This window comes from Phaenicophaeus curvirostris, chromosome 8, assembly GCF_032191515.1.
Source record: "Phaenicophaeus curvirostris isolate KB17595 chromosome 8, BPBGC_Pcur_1.0, whole genome shotgun sequence".
In the NCBI taxonomy this organism is placed as follows: domain Eukaryota; kingdom Metazoa; phylum Chordata; class Aves; order Cuculiformes; family Cuculidae; genus Phaenicophaeus; species Phaenicophaeus curvirostris.
Window position 1 is genome coordinate 12,034,559 of NC_091399.1, and position 20,090 is coordinate 12,054,648.

General features: G+C 36.3%; 1 protein-coding gene across 1 annotated transcript in view; it reads left to right on the plus strand.

The window, feature by feature from the left end:
* The window catches only part of CDC73 (cell division cycle 73), a 113,668-nt gene that overhangs the window by 71,240 nt on the left and 22,338 nt on the right, over nucleotides 1-20,090 (plus strand). The window lies entirely within an intron of this gene.

Here is a 20,090-nt window from a genome sequence, read left to right on the forward strand (position 1 = left end):
TGATCCTATTTGAGGAAGATTTTAAGGCACATAATTAATATTTAAGGAATATGTTTATAGATACAAGCCTTTACTGATATGTACATTGTATCTCCTCCACTCTAAAAATGTCTTATTTAAAAAATGGAGGGGGGGAGTTCAGTGAGGTGGTGGAGTGAGAAAGAGACCTGTGTCCAGCTCCACTTACTGGTCTGGAATGTTCATGAATAATTAAGAATCTGTGCTTAGAAAGTCTGCATGTGTGCTCAGTCTACCAAATTTTCTATGTAAACACACAAAACTTTCTTATCCTTACCCTGTATAATATACCGAACTTTATATGATCTGTTGCTGTATGTGATGGGTTTGACTAGTTGTATTGTCAGTTTGCTGCGTTCTGGGCTGCCAGTGGGAAATTACATGAGATATTCATGTAGTTAATTTACCTGTCTTGATTTCCATACAAACAAGTAATGTGTTTTTTGAATATTAGCATGTAAATCTGCCTCTTAATTTTTGGATTTTCAGGTAAGACACTTAACATTGTATTTAGGAAACAAGTCTAAATCTCAGCCTGAGGGTGGTTATAAAAATTCATAGTGTTTAAACATAATTTATGTACTGTACTATTGCTTCACAATACATGAAATATGCCTCTGAAGGTTTATGTGCTCTGTGTGGTATGTTTACATATTGAGGTGGGCAGGGATGGTTTTGTTCTTTTACTGCACATTAGTAAATACAAAAGTCACAAAAATCCTAAGAGCCATTTTTTCTAAATAGAGTCTGTTTTAAATTAAACTTATAAGGGAACAGATGTCAACTTTGACTATCACTTGTGCATTGCTTGTAAAGTTCAAGCAGAGCTGTTACCTGTTGATATGTGTAAAACTTGTCATCTTGCCACATGAACAAATTGATTACTGAATTCTTAAATCTTAATGAGCAATTTCTTTTGTTCACTCATTCTTTGCATTTAAAGGATGAACAGGCTTGTCTTAGAAAGAAGTGAGGAAAAGCTTTGCATCTTCTGCTGCTTTTTGTCTGGGTGTGACTGATGTAGCTTAAGAGAGTCAAAGTTTAGGGAAGAAATTCCTTTTCTGTTATAGCGCTTTCTTCTTTACTACTTTTATATATAGTGTATGTGTCTAGATATTTCAGGAGGGCAGAGCTTGCTTTGTACTGGAAATGTGACCTGAAGGTTTGAGTAATCTTGCTGGGCTGGAGGTTGCAATGAGCTTTATTTTGGCTAAATCTCACCATGAAGGGTCAGTGGACTGCTTGTTCTTGATTCAAGGAGTAGTACGTTCTGTAATGTTGCTATGGTTACATCTTAAATTAGAAGCTGCAATGTTAGTGTTTGAAATGCTGCCATCTATTAAAACTAAGTAGGAGTTACTCTGATGTGAAGATGTGCAGCATGTGTGTAAGGAACACTACAGAGGTACTGTGGGCAGTGAAAACTTGACTGTTCAGTGAGTTTTGCGCAGCTAGAAGCAGATACAAGGAGTAAGAGAAGGTGTCTATGTGGAATAACCTGTGCCTGTGACAACTATGAACTATGCAAAGGTGTGTAAGGTTGGAATAGTTTCTTCAAAACAATTAAAATGTATGCCATTTTTAGAGGGTATCAATGAAATCTTGTCTAACTGGTTTTAAAATAAATCAGACCCAAAAGTTGTGCCATGAAACAAAGTTCCGTCTTGACAACATGAACAGAAATTTCTCTAATCAATTTAGAGTGGTTGTGGTAGTCAGGTGTGTGATGTTTGGTAATTTTCTGCATGTGATGGCCACGAGTCCTGTGAAAGTTAAACTAAATCCATATGTCATACCTGACCTCTTAACTGAATTTTCCCATATGGACCATGCTTCTGGATACTCTATGAATATTTTGCAAAGATTGTTCCATTTTATCATAGTAAAAGCTAGCATTATTGCAGCTGTGATGTGTTGAAAGCCTTTCAAGTGACAGTTCAAAATTATTAATGGCGACATTTTCAAGGTTAGTTATTTTTGCTTTTAAACTTTATTCTGGAAGTTTGTTAATACAAGATATCATGAATGCTTAGCTTTAATTTTCTTTGTTGAGAATTATTATGTATACGGCCAGTAGCCATTCTGCTCTTTCCTTCAAGAAGAATACTTTTACTGTAAGTCAGGAGGAGTGAAAAGGACAGAGTAGTGGAATATTTGCAGTTTGCTTGTCTGCTGTCTAGTGCCAACATGTTTCTTAACTATCACAAACATGTTTTAAACTGAATGAAAAATAGTAATCTAGAAGCGACCACAAGTGTCAGTATTGCCTACCTTATTTTCCTTAGCAGATTTTCACTGTTGCTTAACGAGTTGAGAAACCCAGCTTACGCTTGCTACATTTTTATCATTGCTTGAGATTTTGCACTCTGTTCTAATCACACTTGAGCCTCAAAGCTAGTGATTTTGTTAATCTTTGAACGTCTTAGACTTAAAACAGAAATACAGCAATACAGATCAATCAGAAACAGTGACAGAACACTAGAGGAGGTTTCTGATTATTGTGAAATGTGTATATTTTTGTTTGCTAATGAGTAGTTGATAATTGCTGTATCTTCCAGTAAGTAACAGAAGTGCATCCTCTACCTTGAGAAACCCATGAGAGAGAGAAAAGGTTGAATGGTCTTTTCAAGTCCGGGAATGCTTCTTTTTCTGCCTGCCTTAGGAATGGTTTCAAGGGGATGTTTCATATTTCTATAGCTTCTATATTTTTATTAAGAAAGCTGATATTTTAGGTGTCTAACTGGAATTCAGTTCACTTCTCTGTCACAGTCTCCTGTGAGGAACACAGGTTTGCAGTGTTCTTTTCACTTGAAAGCTGAAATACAAAATATTTTAAGTTTACTTTATTTCTGTTCTGGTTTTGTTATGCAAATTGTTTGTATTGGAATACTGTCCAGACATGTTTCTTTCCTCAGTAATGTGGTGTTTGCTTTAGTATATCTTTGGTTTTTGCATTTCGATTTTTTTTTTTTAATGTCTTCCCCCAGGCTTTGCATCCAGTTATTGCTGATCTCAAGTGCTAAATGCAGATCTTTTTTTCCAGGGGATGGACAACATAATTTCATTTGTATTATGCAGTATTTTTGGTTGTGCAACTCCTCCCTGATGAGCTGACAGTCCAGTGCCAGCAGTAATATTTGCTGCCTGTCACAAGTGTTCCTCTTGCATTCTGAAAAGAGCGGGGACTTTATGAAGCTTTGATTCAGCACAGCAGGACAGAGAAGGCCGGCAGAAGTACCCAGCATTCACAGATGGTTTACAGAACAACTGTGGAAGAGACACTATTTTTTTTTTCACTTAGCTTATGACTTTTTTCATTCCACCTGCCTGCACTATGTTATCAAGTTACCCCTGACGCTCACTCTTACATCCCAGAATAAGAATTTGAAATTAAAATTTATATTCTTACTGAAAATGAGACTTAGGGAAAGAACTGATACTGTATATCAAATCTCTTAAAGCAGGAAGATGGCATCCTGTGGGAGTTAATAGGTCAGCAGCTCTTATGCTTAAGGAGAAAAATGCATTGTTCCAGTTGTTACTGCCTGTCCAGCTCCTTCTGTATGCCCGATTCCTTTCTGCAGCAGGCACAGAAGACCCTCTTCCTTAGTCTGGGATACAGATCTGCTGCCGAGCACTATCCCTTGTTCTTCTGAACGAGCTTTGAGGATTTCTTTTCCTTTTTTTTTTTTTTTTTTTTTAATTTTTCCTCTGATCCTGATTAAGAGATTTGCAGCAGCTCCAACTGCTCATCTGCTCACCAAATTTTTTTGTATTTGTGTGGTTTTAATGTATATATGGAGGCATTTTGTCAGCCTGAAGAATTTCTGGTTTTGAAGTTGAAATTGGTGATGGGAGATGTTTAGCTAATGTTAAGTAATGTGAAATTGAAGAGGTGGGCTTTCAGACCTGTCAGAATTTCATGTGTCTTGGGGTTTGAGACCTGTATTGACCCTTTCCATCTGTCACATTTCCTTGGTAGCTTTAGTTCATTACTTCCTACAGTTCCATCTTGTAGGTGTCCTCACTTACTATGAATTCTGTGGACATGAAGGGTTTGCAGCAGAAATAACAGCTTTAGCAAGTGTCTGGAATGCCTGAAGCCTCTTCTTCAAGCACATGCTTAAACTAGGAAAAAAAAGATTGTGAAGATAATCCTTTCTCCAGTGATCCAAGAGAGGTTCTATCTCTATAATAAATTTAAGCAATATTTGGTCATACCCAGCATAAAACTTGGATCATAAAATGGAGAATGAGTCCCCTTTTAAGAGCAGTTCCCTGACACTCTTTTTTTGACATGTTGGGGGAACTAAAATTGTTCAAATACCTTGCATGCCACCTGATTTGATAGAACTCCTTCAGCTTGGCCAGCCAGTTTCATGTATCTGTGTTTTCCTCATGTTCTTCTGTGTTAATGATTCCCTTAACTTGAGGTAGTTTCTGGTCAGTGTATATTAATGAAAAGCTGATTTAAATAGGTGCCAAGTTTTATCATGCAGTGTGCTTACTGTCAGTGAACTGGCTCCTGGTTATTACAAAGTTAATTCTATTGTCTGGCAAAAATGCTTTGGAGGTAAACGCTCATTTGTTTAGGCTTCTATTGAACAAAGAAATGATTTTGGGTACCTCTAGTTGCCAGTCAGTCCTGCAGGCTTTCTCTTTCAATTTTTGAAATTCGCATTAAACTTAAATGACAGCATCCCTTTAGGAACTTCCAAGGAAAGGAAAACTATGCTGTGGAAGTTATACTTTTTGTCTGAATAACTGTTCATAATTCTGTCTGTAGTCTGTGTATTATTCTAGATTAGTTCCATGAATCTGAGGATGTTTTTCACATCAATTGGTAATTTGAAGTCAGAGTCATCAGGACTCCTACCCCTCAAATACTTGTTTTAGAGGAAATCCTTAGAGATCAGATTGTATTATGTTAATTGAGAGAGAATACAGATTCCGAATGAGAGAATTTTTATTGTTTCTGCTATCCTAAACTATATTTCAAACTTAAATTCCAGTGGTTTTAATTTCTGTAATTTATTGGCTGCTTATAGAACAAGAAATTGGAGACAGTGCTCTTGCATCTCGTCTATCTCAGTATAATGTTAAAAATCAATAATGTATATTGTAGGAAAATATATGTTTAACAGAAAAAAATTACCAAGTATATTTAATATAATAATACTGAATTTATAAAATCTGACCTAAAATTAAAACCTTTACTTTTCTATAATGCAGAGATATATATTCCTGTAACTCTTAATCAGCATCTGCAAAGCTTTCTATCACTCGTGCGTTTTACTAAAGTAGAGTAAACTTACAGGGAGCATCTGTCATCTGAAAAAATCCCCAAACCTCTTAAAGACACAAAAAATGTCATCCTCTTAAAAGTCTCCACAAATTTCATGACCTTGGATGACGGGTTGCACTTTGCAGAATCTTCTAAGTATTTTCCTCTCAAAGATTTGCGTAACTAAGCATTCAGACTTCTACAAATGCTTTTTCTGTAATTTTTGGTTAATGCACATATGTGTTACACTGATATGCAAGTATTATGATTTATATTGCAGAAGAAAACAAATAATTTTGCAGAGACCAAACTGACGCTCCACACCACTACACCTTTGCACCTTTGGCTCTGCATCTTACTGTCACTTGTTTTGCAAACATAAGAAGCCCTGTAATTCTATTAATGTCATCAAGAAGCATAATAATATATAAAAAAAAAATTGTTTTTTTCTACTTCTGTTGCATTTCTAGATAAGTAAACAAGGCAAGAAAGTAGAACACTTTCTTAACTTAATGAGGCCTGAATACGATACAAATAGGGAATCCCCTTTTCTTTTTTTTAAGAAACTAGGTCACCTCATACAGAGAGCAGTTCTTTGCTGTGAAAAAAAACCCTCTTTTTTTGTTTTGCCATTTACTATTTTATATTATTCTTGATGGTTTGGGGTTTTTTTTGTTGTTGTTTGCTTTGATTTTTTACAGTTGTCTCTGTGCAGCACTGTCTGGAAACATGCCTCAGTATCTGTATTTTTATGCTGGATTTGCCTAATGAGAAGAAGTTGTTTTATTTGGTGTAATTAAATTTCCCTTACTGAGGTGTGCTGGAGGAAGGCGATGTCAGTAATGGAGGAAATGTTGGATGCAGCAGGGAAGGTTACAGCAGGTCTCTTTAATCTCTGTACTTCTCTCACTGGCAGGTTGGTTGGGACCAATGCCAGTTTAAAATTGGATCTGTGTTTTCACATGATAATGCACACAATCTAATAAGGCTTGTGGAATGACAACCTTTAGGGAATAGATGCATCAGCCTACTCTGAATGATCTGGTTGAGTCGGTTCAGGTCCCATGTGGCTGGAGCTAATCAACTCTGATGACTCTGTGTAGAATTGCTTGCTTGTTCTTGATACAATGCTGCAGCATACATGAGATGCTTGCAAGATTTATAAATAGTAGCTTCATGCTGTGTGGTGGTGCTGTTTCTGAAGCACTGCTGGCTTGGGAAGTAAACTGTGTTCTGTGAAGCTGCCCTCAGCTAATGAAATCACTAAATCGAAGGCACCTCTGTCATCTCAAGTGGAAAATGTGCTACCTACAATATTTGATCCCAGCTGATTGAGATCTGATGTCAATAATAAGTTGAGATTTTTTTAGAACAGCTTTCGTGTTGGTAGTGCCTTCAGATGTTTTTCTTCAAACTTGGCACCAGTGACAAAAATGTCTGAGAAGATAAGGTTTGCTTTGCCTTTGGTAAAGACATATATTTGTTTACCCAAGAATAAGGAAATGTAGAAGCTGCAAAATAAAGAAGAAATTTGTAGTCTGGCATTAGCTCTTGAATAGCTGGATTTTCTTACATTTCCAAAATGCCTTTTTTAGAAGAACAGAAAAAAAATAGAAAAGCGTGAGGTGTCTGTACTTACTATCAATCGGTTGTGCTACACGTAAAATGACTGTTTTGCTGGTTCTCGAAAGGTGACACTGCTGTTTTGTTTCAATGTTTTTAACAGAAGTAGAGCACTACCAGAATATGACAAGGAAGTTATTGGATGAGTCTCTGTGAAATTGAATCTGTTTGTAACTGGTGAAGCCCTTTAAGCATGCACAGGAAGTTCCAGGGCATCCCAACAGAGTAATCTTGTTATACTTCAGTATTCTTTTCTCACTGAGATAATTCTTGGCATTAGAAGCATAACCCTTTTCCAAAACATTGTCTGCTCTTAGTGGCTTGCTCATTTTTATTTCCTGCCACTTAAGGGCTCTGTTTTCCAGGGAGGGGATCTTACTTTGTGACAGATCGTTGTAGGAAAAAACCCATCTTTTTTAATTTTTTTTTTTATCACCGCCAGTAGACTTTTCAAAGGTGGACCAACTCTTTGAACTAACAGGACAGATGTGAGGGCTGAAGGATAGCTGAAGAGGTCTTGCTGCTTAAGGCAGATTTCCTTCAGATAGATGGTAAGGTCAGCAGGATCATTATGGATGACTGATATTTGCTAATGTGTGAGCAACAAGAATAATAGTTGCAGTGAACCTCACCTGTGTCTCTGCCAACTGGCATAGTCTGTCATTGTAGGTGTTTATTTGCAGTGGGAATTTCTTAAAGATGAATTTGTGTGTATGTGTGTGTACATACACATGGGGGTGTGTGAATGTGTGCATATATAGAGAGAGAGATTGCCATCTGACAATTTTTAAAACCTGTTTTAAAATACTCTTGAGTTTCCTCATTTAATCAAGGGGTATTTTTTCTGCAGTGCTGGATAAAGATGGTATAAAAGTCATAGCATAATAGAAAGATTCTAAATTTTGTAGAGGCTTTGTATGGCCCTTATCATGTCTTCGTCTTGGAATAGAATGGCCCCACACTGAATCAGACCTTGTCGGATGACCCTCATCTAAGAGGACTGCATTTCTGCACTACCAAAAATACAGCCATGCCTTAGCCATTTCAAAGAAGAGCTGTATTATAAACCGGCTCTCATAATGCATAGATAGAGATGTGGAGATGGTCTATCAAGTGTATGGATTGTGTATAAAATGAAAAAAAAATTGAATGCTGTCTTCTTAAGTGCTTTAAGAAGGGCTTAATTTAATCTTCTCCGCTAAAGAAAGAAGAATAATGGGGAATTTAGATATAATGCCAAAGGAAGCTGAAAATAGAGGCAGAAGGCCAAATGGAAAAAAAATCATCATGTGAGTAATTCCTGTGTTTTAACTTAATGCATGATTTACTGCCATTATAGTTTTTGGTATAGGCGTACAACATCAACATATTCTGCAATAGGGTGGTATGAATTATATGTTAATTCAGTACACAAATACTAATAGTACTAATACTAATTTGCACAATCTTTTTGGTATATAGGATTGTGCTAATAATATACCAAATTCTATTGCATGCGTGATAGTGTATGGAGGGGAAATGTTTTGGTTCAATTTGAGTGCTCCTTCATGATTGCAAGTAAAATTGTACTTCCGTTAAAACAATATTCTGAAAGGAGTTATACATGAAAAGTATGTATTACAATGGATCTCACTGAGAAGGCTGAAGGGAGAGAGAATTAGAGAACAGGACCATAAATGGCATAAAACGGTACTAAAACCATTGCATCTTTATCCTAGGTGTTTAAGTACAATGATGTGTGTGAAACTTTTACATATCGCAATCCAAGGAAAAGATCAGAGTAGTCTAGAACAGACTCTGTCAGAGTTCTTGTGACTGTTATAAGTGGAATGCTGTTCTTGTAGATTTTGTATGTGCTCAGACCTCAGAATATCATACTGAGAAAGGTATATTAATGTTTTTTACTTGTGGCGGGAGCAGCTATTTGAGGATACGGAAGAGCTCAATTTCTGCTCTGCTCCTCCCCACTCCCCCATCCTGTGATGTTTTACTGTGTTAAATATATAACGCCTGGGAAGCTAGAGGCTATGTAACTCCTAAAGTTTAATACTATGATTGAAGTACTGCTAACATACTGCTTATGAACTTGATAGGTCTGGTTCTTAAGGTTTGTATGTATATTCTTTTGACTCTCAAATTGCCTCTATGTTTTGAGTTAAAATATGGGAAAATGTTTCCAAGGATCTGCTTGTTTTGTTGAAATCTGAATGTAAACATTTCGATCCAGTGGTAGATGTGTTTTCTTTGAAGTTAAACCTACTGAAATCTTGTTTTACTTGGTGTAAGGGTATGAAATTAGCAGGCAGAAAAAAACATTACAATCAAATGGCAGCTCCAGTCACAGTAGTTTTCAAAATAGTACTTTTTTGTATGATACCATATAGCAAGCATATACATTGAAAATACAAGGTATTCTATATCTGTTCCAAGTAGTTGGTTTATCTCAGGTTTAGTATCACTAAAAAGTGACATGAAAGATTATTCACAAGATGATGAATAACTATGTGTTTACAGGCTGATTATGTGTCATATTGCCAAGCTCCTTGTGGTAAAAACTGAGTGCAGATAGTTCCTCTGAACAGATTATCAACCTGTGGACAAATGAGGTTATGTTATTGCATGTTGAGGAGAGGAGAAGGGGAACAGGATCTGGGCCAGCAGTAGCAGGAGTACACCAAGTCCTATCCCGTCCCCCAGCCAGGGGTACTTCTATTGCAAAAAAACACTGTCTGAAGGTTTTGTTGCTGTTCCCATGCATTTTAACCTTGAATCAACCTGAATTTACGTTTTTGCCTTGGAGAAGTGATATCTTTGGCTGCTGTTATGATCAAGGGTGTTTAGCTGCAGTGTTAAAAAGCAAGCAAAAAAAGTCTGTTCACCCATCGTCCTCACACACCCATACACCGTAAAACTCTGCTTGTATCCTGGTTTGACTGGCTTCACATCTTCATGGTACGCAGTGTATTTTCTTGCTTTCAGTCTGTTCAGATGACTTGCTGTAGTAAGATCTGTAGAGTAAGAGCATGACAGAATCCGGGCTTTTTTTGTGCTGGGATTTCTTCAGTTACATTTCTTTAACTTTTTTTTTTTATATATATGACAATTTAAAACAAACCTATGAACTTCTGAGGCTGGGGCATAACAAATGTTTGGAGTATTCCAGGTATTTCATAAGCAGATTAAAATGTCCAGTCTTCCCAGTCTGTGGAAATTAACACTGCATGGATAACTGTAGCGTATGCAAGGCTAGAAGTATTAGGTTGTTCATGCTGGACTAAATTAAAAAAATTCTGTAATAAATTACTGTTCTGTTTGTAACTTGCTTGTCTGACATAGTACTTGGTATTTCTTGTCTCATCGTTTTGTCAGTATTTTTATCTTCATCACCCTTGATATATGAATCTGCTCTGTCTCAATGGACAGTTTGTTGATATGAGGGCTTTCATAGATGTTACACTACAGTCTTACTACTGTTCACAAATGGTGCAGATAATTCATAAATTCGCCTTTTCCTCTTTTTCTAGGACTGTTTTATTTCATATAGTTACAATTGGTATCACTTTGCTGTAATCAGTGCAGCATGTGGATGTTCAGCAAGACTTTTTCATGATGTATTACTGTACAACTCGCAAAGTAAAGAAATACAAGACGAGTTAGTAGAAAATTTGATAGCATAAATTTCATTACCGATATTACCTGATTGACTGTACAGATCTGTGCTTTAGTATTACCTGCACCCTGTCCCAGTTATAACAGGCCTCAAGTTCATCACCTTTTTGTAGTTTTCAAAAAAAATTTTCATCTAAACTTGTGTAGTAATTAGCTGTTCCTCGTTATGGAGGAAGCCTTGAGTGTCAAGACAATTTGCTATTAGAACATTTTTCTAGACTTTTCCCTGTCACAGTTCAAAATAGCCCTTTCCATGTGCAAGTGGTTATAGCCTTTGTATTCTTTTAATCATCCTTGTCATCACTCAAGCCCTCTTATCTCTTGGCTTCCTTATTAAAATTTGTTGTAGCTGCAGCTAAAACTCTTCATCCTGAAAAAGCTCATGCTGCTTTTGAACACGGCAGTTACTTTTCTAGGCAGCACAAACAACTCAGAGTTCATTTCTCCTCTGTCAAGCTTTGTGTATCAGCTCCTCAAGGCATACAGTTTCAAGATTTTCTCACGATATTTTAAGTCTTCCAAGGTGATTACTTGGAAAATTACTTTCATCTCTCTGGCCATGACCATGCATGATAATTATGTTTTCATGTAACGTAATATATAACTGTAGTGCTGGGCTTGCTAAGGCAGGTAAGATACAGGAGAATACTTTCTAGTGAACAGAAAAGGAGACTCACGAGGGTGAAGTAGAACTGGGAAAAAGTAGTGCTGTGTAATTCATTGAACAAGCAATCATGGAAATACCCAAGGTCTTTAATAACATCCTGTGTGTTACAATTCTATTACATTGTTTCTTGTTTGAGCAACAGGATTCAGTATAACCAAGGGGAGTCTGGAAAGAGCCTCTCAGTTTCTCTTGCCTTCAGCCATAGAAGAGCATCACATGAAGTTAATCACTCATTTGGATCTTGGTTCAGTTTGTGGTTTTTTTCTGGAAAACAATTCATGCAGAAGTTAAAGATCCATCTGTATTCAGTTAGGCACCTACAGAGCTTTTAAAAATATTCCTCTCGCACAAAGCATTTCAGGAATCTTTCCTGAAGTTGCAAAGGGGCTTTTCGGAGATGTTTTAAGCCTTTTCTTTTGCCAAATATATTGCTCACTGAGTGCAGATGTGAGTGGGATCTTCCCGTTGCTCTGTACTGAGCAACTTTTTCTTCCATGTATGTATCATAGAATCGGTTGGAAGGGACCTTAAAGATCATAGAATCACCAGGTTGGAAAAGGCCCACTGGATCATCAAGTCCAACCATCCCCATCAACCACTAAACCATGCCCCTCAGCACCTCATCCACCCATCTTTTAAACACTTCCAGGGAAGGTGACTCAACCATCTCCCTGGGCAGCCTGTTTCAGTGCCTCACCACTCTTATAGTGAAGAAATTCTTCCTTATGTCTAGTCTAAATCTGCCCCTTTCCAGTTTATAGCCATTGTCCCTAGTCCTGTCACTGCAAGCGTTTGTAAACAGTCCATCCTCAGAGTTTTTGTAGGCCTCCTTCAGGTATTGGAAGTTTCCTATAAGATCTCCTTGGAGCCTTCTCTTCTCCTGGCTGAACAACCCCAACTCTCTCAGTCTGTCCTTCTATGGGAGGTGCTCCAGCCCTCTGGTCAACTTTGTAGCCTCCTCTGGACCAGTTCCAACAGTTCCATATCCTTCTTATGTGGAACTGTATGACTGTTCCCTTAAATACCATTTCCGAAGCAGGATCTGAATAGAAGAGTAACACTGCTTTTCTGCATATGTTTAGAGTTTGCATGTCAGCAGGGCTTTTGTGCAAATGAGTTGAATAGTCTGTGATTCTCCTGGTTGAAAACTACCTCATATGAGTGACTAATACTTCTAGTTACAGGTAGTATTTGGATTAGATTCATGATTGCATGAAGTTGAAAGTTGGGGACTAAGCCACTAGGAAATAGTAGTAAATTCACAATTATAAAAATTCCAGTTCTGTTGAATCTATGTGGCACGTTCTGATTTTTAGTATGCACAAAACCATTAGTGTTTAAACTTTTGCACCTAACTTCTGAGAAATATTAAACAATCATTTTGCTCTCAACCTGTTTGTCAGAAATTTTACCCGTTGCCAAGTAATATGTGTGAGGCTGGCTCACATAATTAACCCAATGGGACGGCATTCTAAGCAAAAATAATGTTTTAGTGATATCTGCTTTTGTCTTTTCATGTATTTCAAGAGAATGAATCATTTAAATGAGCATAGATAGGTATATTATAGGCAGACCTTTGTTTTTAAAACAAAGGAGGCAAAGCCTCCAGATTTCTCTTCTCAGGACTGAGTATTTTTTTGATGAAAATGTAGGTGCTTACCCAAGAATATGTAGGTGCTTACATATTTAATATGTCTTTGTCACAAACATTTCTCTTCAGCTGAAAATAGGAATTCCAATGGCAACAGTTGGAAATTGTGACTGACATGAATTCAAGATGAATATACTAATTTTTCTGATATTTTGTACAAGGGTAAAGATGGGAAGAGCTCTACCAGACTTCATTGAAGGCCATTCAAAATGTTTTGCAAGCTTATCTTGCTAAGTAATGCTTAAGTTTAACTGAACTTCTTTTAACTTGGCTATAATAAACAAGAAATGGCAGTGAACAATTCTTATACTTTCAATGACACGGATCTTCAGGCCTAACCTGCTACTGGAAAAAACATTAGTCCTGTTCTTTGTGTTTTACAGTGTTAGTGTTTCAGAATTTGATTAGTCTTTGAGTTTTAATTCTGTAGTGGATTAATAAAGGACCAAATTTGGAAACAGAGTTTAATTTGTATGTGGTGTAACAGCAAGTATAATTTCTGTTAGTCTCTTGCTACCACCAACATAGTATTATTGCTGCCATCTTCCCTTGTCTCTCCATTCTTCCTCGCTCCCATCATTGTAATGCAGTACTTGCTCAGAATCAATCATAGAATCATAGAACAACCAGGTTGGAAGAGACCCACCGGATCATCGAGTCCAACCATTCCTATCAAACACTAATCAAACACTAAGGAGGTTTTACTCCTCCACTACCTGCCCACTCACCACCCCTTCCGACGAAGAGACTGTCTACGTCTGATTGTTTTACACTTGTGATATTTGGTATATGTAGTAACTTTAACAGTATGTCAAAAACTGTGATGAATTTTGCGTTATCTTTGTAAGAAGATGGGCATCAAGACTTCTCTTGCAACTGAATTTGAGGATTGGCAATCTTCTATTGGTACTTTTCTTCCAACCATGCTTGATAAGACATGACCTTCAGTATATGCAGTTTTGTATTTTGAAATAGATTTAATGATTTATATAATTTTTACTAACCCCTCCTGTTTTGTCACATCAGGTTTTCAGTTGTTGAAGTAGGAAGTAGTCCAGTAATAGCGTTACTTTCCTTAGGCAGTCAGTATCAGAAGCCCTTGGTAAATAATGGTAAATTTCCGCCCCTTTAAAATTAATTTGATAAAAATATCTTTAATTCTGCTTAAAATCCCTCTCTCTTTTCTTGACTATAAGGAAGCTGAAACAACGTAAACAGTAGAAATGACCTTTTCGTTAATACTACAAGCACTGAAAGTTAAAATTATTGTGATACTGGCTGTATTTGTACAATAGTTAAAATCGTCTTATCAAATTATATATATATTTTTTTTACAGCATAGTTTAAAATTAGAGAAGCAGTTAAAAGCTTGCAATTCATTATTTAAATATCTCTCCTGGGGGACTGCATGTGCAGATTTGTGTGCATAGAAATATTCAAGTAGGCTATATCATTTTCATTTGTAAATAAAATTATGACACTAGTTAAACTTAAAATATTATTAAAATTTTCTTAGTATAAACAGAAGTCAGATGACTGTTCGGAGGACTGCAGAGGCAGAGAACCTCAGTTGCATTGTTTTGCTTTGATCTTTGGCAAATTTTTTCCAATACTTTTAAGGGCTTTAAATTTTTAAAACAAAGCCCTAATGTTTTCAGAATGTAAGCTATTTATATGAAATAGTTAGATGTTTCTATCAAGCTTCAGGTAGGGCATCTGAATCAGATGTTAAATACCTGTTGTTGAAAACATCTCATTGTTTTGGCTCTTCATCATACATGGAAGTATAAAAGATTTAATTTGTAGAAAAATAATATTCTTTCTAAGTAGGCAGTTGTTTTAGATTTCTATATCGTTCTTTAGGCTGGCTTTTCTAAAATTTTCAAAGGTTAAATATTTTAAATCATTCAGGGAATGATTGTAATTTAAATGAGTTCTTACAGTCTTTTCTGTCCTAACTTGAAGACTAATCTTAAAGATAATTCTACAAGCTTATTAACCACGTGTATTTTTCTTTCTTATTTGAAATCAGAGTGTTGCAGTTTTAGTTCGTTCATTTTTGTGAACAGAACAATCTTGTTCTTCTATCAGGGATGGTGAAATCTCCTTTATGTTGTACTGCAGACAATTGTTATGTTTCTTGTAGAATCAAATGTTACTTTTCACTTGAACTGTTTTTGTGCAGGTGCATGCAAGTTGCCTAATAATTTTTAGATTTTGGAGTAAAGATCTTTACAATTTAAATGCTATAAAGGAACAGGGTAGAAATTAAAATTTGTAAAATTAAAAAAAGTCACATGCTGACCGCAAACAATCATTTGTATTTGTTGTTGCTAACCTTTTTTTTTTATAAGGTCATAATATTTCACACTGTATGGGTCATTATATAGAAAGTAGTTGAGATAGTGAATGTGCAATGGAATACTTTTTCTTCCATTGTTGGTACTTTGCAAAGCCACAATAAGAAACTTCCAATATCTTTTCTGTGCTTCAATAAAGGAAACTAACTTGGCTATATGTGATATATGCCTCCAAGAAAATATTCTACAAATATAACATGCTTTATTTCTTAAAATATGAGGGGTAGTTCATTTCCTCAAATGTGGCATGAGTCCTGTTAAGGCAGTTTCTAATTCCACTTGAGCAATGAGTAAAGCTAACTTAATTGTGGATATTAATGCTCATTTAGACTTGGGAAAAGTACTACTAGGTATCTAAAATACAGAGTTCTTGCTAAAATATGGAAAAATACTGGTTGGGTCCTGGTGTCAGATGAGTATTGGTAATTGGTGATTCTTGCAAATTAACACAAAGAATGACAGATTTCGGTGGTTTTTTTTTCTTAACTGAAAGGTCAGCAAACACTGCAGAGTTTTAAAAGCTTTCAGAGAAACCAAAAGGAGGCCCACGTTATGTAACTAAATACATAATAAATACAACTATAGATTGGCCATACTTAACTCTTTGGGGTCAGGTAATTTGGGGTACAGGTAAAAACTGTAGATGGAATATATCAGACTTACTATTGCAAGAAATAGATTGTTTGTTTTGTTAAAAAAAAAAAGTTGTTGAACTTTTTATATAAAAAGGAATTGAGGATGGAGTATTTTGAAGGACAGAAAAGTGTCACAAGAATCTGTCCTAAAGAATTGGCATCTTCATAAGTTGCACCTTGATTGTATGATATAGAAGGAGAGAAAGGAGCAAGCTGTATGTTTTCTACGTATAAATTTAAGGGGCTTTAAGGCATAGAACCCAAGCACATAGCAGTGTCTGCATTTTAAAGACAAGCATGGAAATTTTATGAAGGAATAAGGGAAGAAAACTACACGCTGAAAGCTGAGTTACCAGGGTGTACAATAACAGTGCAAGTCAGTCATCCTTTAGGGTGTGGGTTTTTTTTCTTGTTTGAGTATAAGTAGAAATCAGGGTTTCTTTTTGCATGTACTAACTAACCTGTTGTCTATTGTTGCACTGGTTTGTGAACCAAATTTTCAGGTATTTATGGTGGGACTATAGTAAACAAGCAGAAGGTATAGACTAAAATAAAAACGGTTCTTGAGCCGACATTTTATAAATGTTTATTAAGATAGGAAATGTTAGTACTGAAGTGCAATGAATTCAGCTGAAAAGTATATGCAGTGGCATATCTGTAAATGTTGCTGTGAAATCGAGGAAAGTATGAAGCTTTTGGTGTCCATTTTCCTGATTTCATCCTGTGTCAGGTTGTTGCTTCTAATTGGTTAAATACTCAAATGTTTAATGTAAATCCTGACTATATATAACCTTCTATGGTAAATTAGCACAGCTAAACCAAGAAATAGGTTTTTGATTAAAATATGGTGTTTAGTGGTAGTCTTGACGATTTGTATTTTTCAAATTACATGGTTTTGTTACTAAATTAGTCTCAACTTATGAATATTCATAATATACTCCTTAACAGTCTCAAACGACTTATGCATAAGAATTAGGTATGTCATCGTCAAGCAAAACTGTTAGCTGCTCAGAAACTTTGAGGAAATGTAATGTTCTTTAAATAGCTAAACAGTCATTTCTGCTGTGGTTGATGCTTAGGGTACAGCTCTACAAACAACTGCTCCCCTAACTGGGGCTCGAATATGCAGCGTAGTAGTTAAGAGTAACTTTTGTGTTAAACTTCACATTAGAAGATGTGAAATATCTTGCCATGTACTCACCAAGAAACAAGCTACTGTCGTTACAAGAAGTTAGAGTGTGCAAATGAGCAGTTTGCCTCCAAGTAGCTAACTGGCCATAAATTGCCAGCAGCTCTTGTGGAGTTGAGTGAACAGCCTATGAAGCTTACTCTTTCAACTGAAATTTTCTTCTGGGAGAAATCCTAGTGTAGTTCTCTGTGGTTATACCTGCCCCGTAACAGAACTTGTATCATATATTAGTGCATTGTAGTAGGAAGAACTTGTATCTCTATCTGAATGCTTTGGAAAAGCATTAATTTTGTGTCTAAACCTGGTATATTTTGCTTTCAGGACAATGTGAAATGTTAGCAGAATTAGTCTGCTGATGACTTCCTTATTGAAAGCAGGTTTTCTTCTCGACTTGGCGTACCTTGTCAGCCATCACTGCGCTATACTTTTTTTTTTTTTCTCTCAACTTAGTATTATACTTTTCTACTTAGGAACATTTAAGAAATGTGTGGTTAAAATATTGATCAGAGGTTGTTTTGCTACATTGTTTGCAGTTTTTACATAATAGGAGGTGGCAATCAGGTCACTGACAATCATAGAGAGGGAGATGTAAACCGGTTACAAAGGGTAGATGTTATGTGTTCAGTAGGTGACAACTGAGCTTCTGTGCCACAGTTCCAGGATATTGGAAATTGTGAGCTGAGATTCATCCATGACATTATTGCAGTCTTCTATAGCAGTCATTTGCAGAACTAGAAGCTGCGACCTCCAGAGTTGATTTGCAGAAATTATTCTTACAACTAGAAAGGTCATAGGCGTGGAGGTGATAGACATCTTTCATATATACTCATTTAAATGAATTTATTTGCTACTATTAATCAGATAGTTTAGTGTAATTTTTTTTAATATGCTTTTTTGTTATTGTTTTGGAGTTGGGTTTTTGGTTGGTTTTTTTTTGTTTGTTTCAGTTGCAGTGTTCTCAAAGCCCTGCCTTTCTGGTTTAGGCTTCTGCACTAGGTTTCCAATTAATCACTGTAGGGAAGACAATTCAGAGGAAAGTATGAAAAACTCCCAAACAGATAATTTGCCAGTTACTTTGTTAAGCTTGATTGTATGTATATTCTGGTGCTTTATGGACACTTTGAAGAGAGAAATCACAAGTTCGAATTCTATGCAAACCAAAGCAAGGTTTTGGTTATAATTTGGTTATAGTTCCAAGATTTTCCAAAAGCTCTGGAATCTCTGAAGTGGTCTGGCTCCCTCCCTTTGTTTCAGTTGCCATAGTGTCTGTGACACTGGATGCACTGAACAAGCAGAAGGGAAGACAGACAAGTTTAATTGCTAGTTCTGTAGAGGAGGAGGAGGAATGGACATGTGGGGCTACAGACAGTAATAGCTGAGCATCAAAGGAAACTGAATTGACATTAGAAACTTGAAACTTAGCATCACAGGAAGTGATGTTTCTCTGGCCTGATATTTTTCCATTTCATAAAGTTCTGTGAATTTAAGGAAATGCTACAGGAAAATTCTTGGTATTTCTTCAAAATATGTAATTAGCACACCACAGGAACAGTCTTCTGATGCAGGCAGTGACAATTTTCTATAGAAACAGATGCAAAATGTTTTATTTAAACTTTCTTGGTTAAAATAGAGGTGATGTTTTAAATAACTGCTGATTCTCGGCCACAAGGCTTCTTTTAAAGGTAGGCACTTTGTTCTGCTGATCTTCCTTTAGGGCGTGGTATTTTGATTTTTACTGTTTTCTGAGTAATTAGTGTGTGAGGACGTTGGCAAAAATACCATTTTGCAGATGCTAAAAAGGTAAAAAGTTACTGACTCAAGTGCCCTGCATAGATGTTGGTATTCTATTAATCAGAAAAGAGTACAGCAAAATTCAGGATGGATCTATTTCTTGCAGTTGGGGTTAAATCCTTATGCGTTGAAGATTAATAGGAGGTTGTTGACTGTAAAAATTACAAAAGCTGTGTGCTGTACCAAATGTCAGCACCAGCCTATTATAATTGATCAGAGGTAACTGACAAAAGCTCAGGGAAGAGATATTTTGAGTAAGTTTGTATTTTCTAAGGCCTTGTCAAGTAATCCCTTCTATTTGTGCTTCACAGCTCTTGAGATGTAAGCAGAGTTGTAACTTTCAAGGTGGAAACTTGGAAGACTTTTCTTTAAGTGTTATTTAAAACATGGAACTGGAGGCTGCTTGTGTATAGTGCCCTGCATTAGTCTTTTTTATTTGGAGTTAAAAAACATACTGATTTTTATGCATGGACATACAAGTGTGATAATACCATACTGGAGGCCTTTCCAATGAGTTTTTCACAAAGAGGAGTCCCTGGCCTTTCCGAGTGCCTCACAGTTGTAGGATACGCTTCATGCACCATTTAAAATTCATGGTTTCCTGGTTTGTCAGCCTTGAAAAGTTAAAGGGCTGGATTACATAGCATTTTTTACAGTATTAATAATACTGTTAATGGCACGTTTTGTTCCGTGAGGTTTCACAGCAGTAACAGAGAAGAGAATTTGTTTTTGCAGGAGCTTAGTATTGCTGTGGAACCAGACATATGTGGCCTCACTGTTCCCTTACCTGCTGTGTTACTCTACAGAGTTAACAAGGTTTAGTAGTAGTGCAGGTATTTTGTTACGTTAAGGTAATTGGATAAGGCATAAGCAGAACTAATTTTTCCAAGAGTGCTATTTCTAGGCGCTAGAACTCTTCAAGGCAGGAATGCATTGCAATTTCTTGGTCCTAGTTTTCCATCCACAGCGTAAGCACATTGTGTTTTGAAATTTCTGTAGCCAATGGCTTACATTTAGGTTGCTAACTCTTAGTGAAACTTGTCATGGTTGAAATGAAGCAATGGTATAAATGGAAAAGGTTGCTTTGAATATAGCAAAAAAGTTTGATTGGTATTTGATGGTTAAAATGTAAATGTGTATAAGCTTCTGAGGTGATCTGTCCCTCCCAAGTCTACAACAGAATCTGTAAAGAATTTCCAGTAT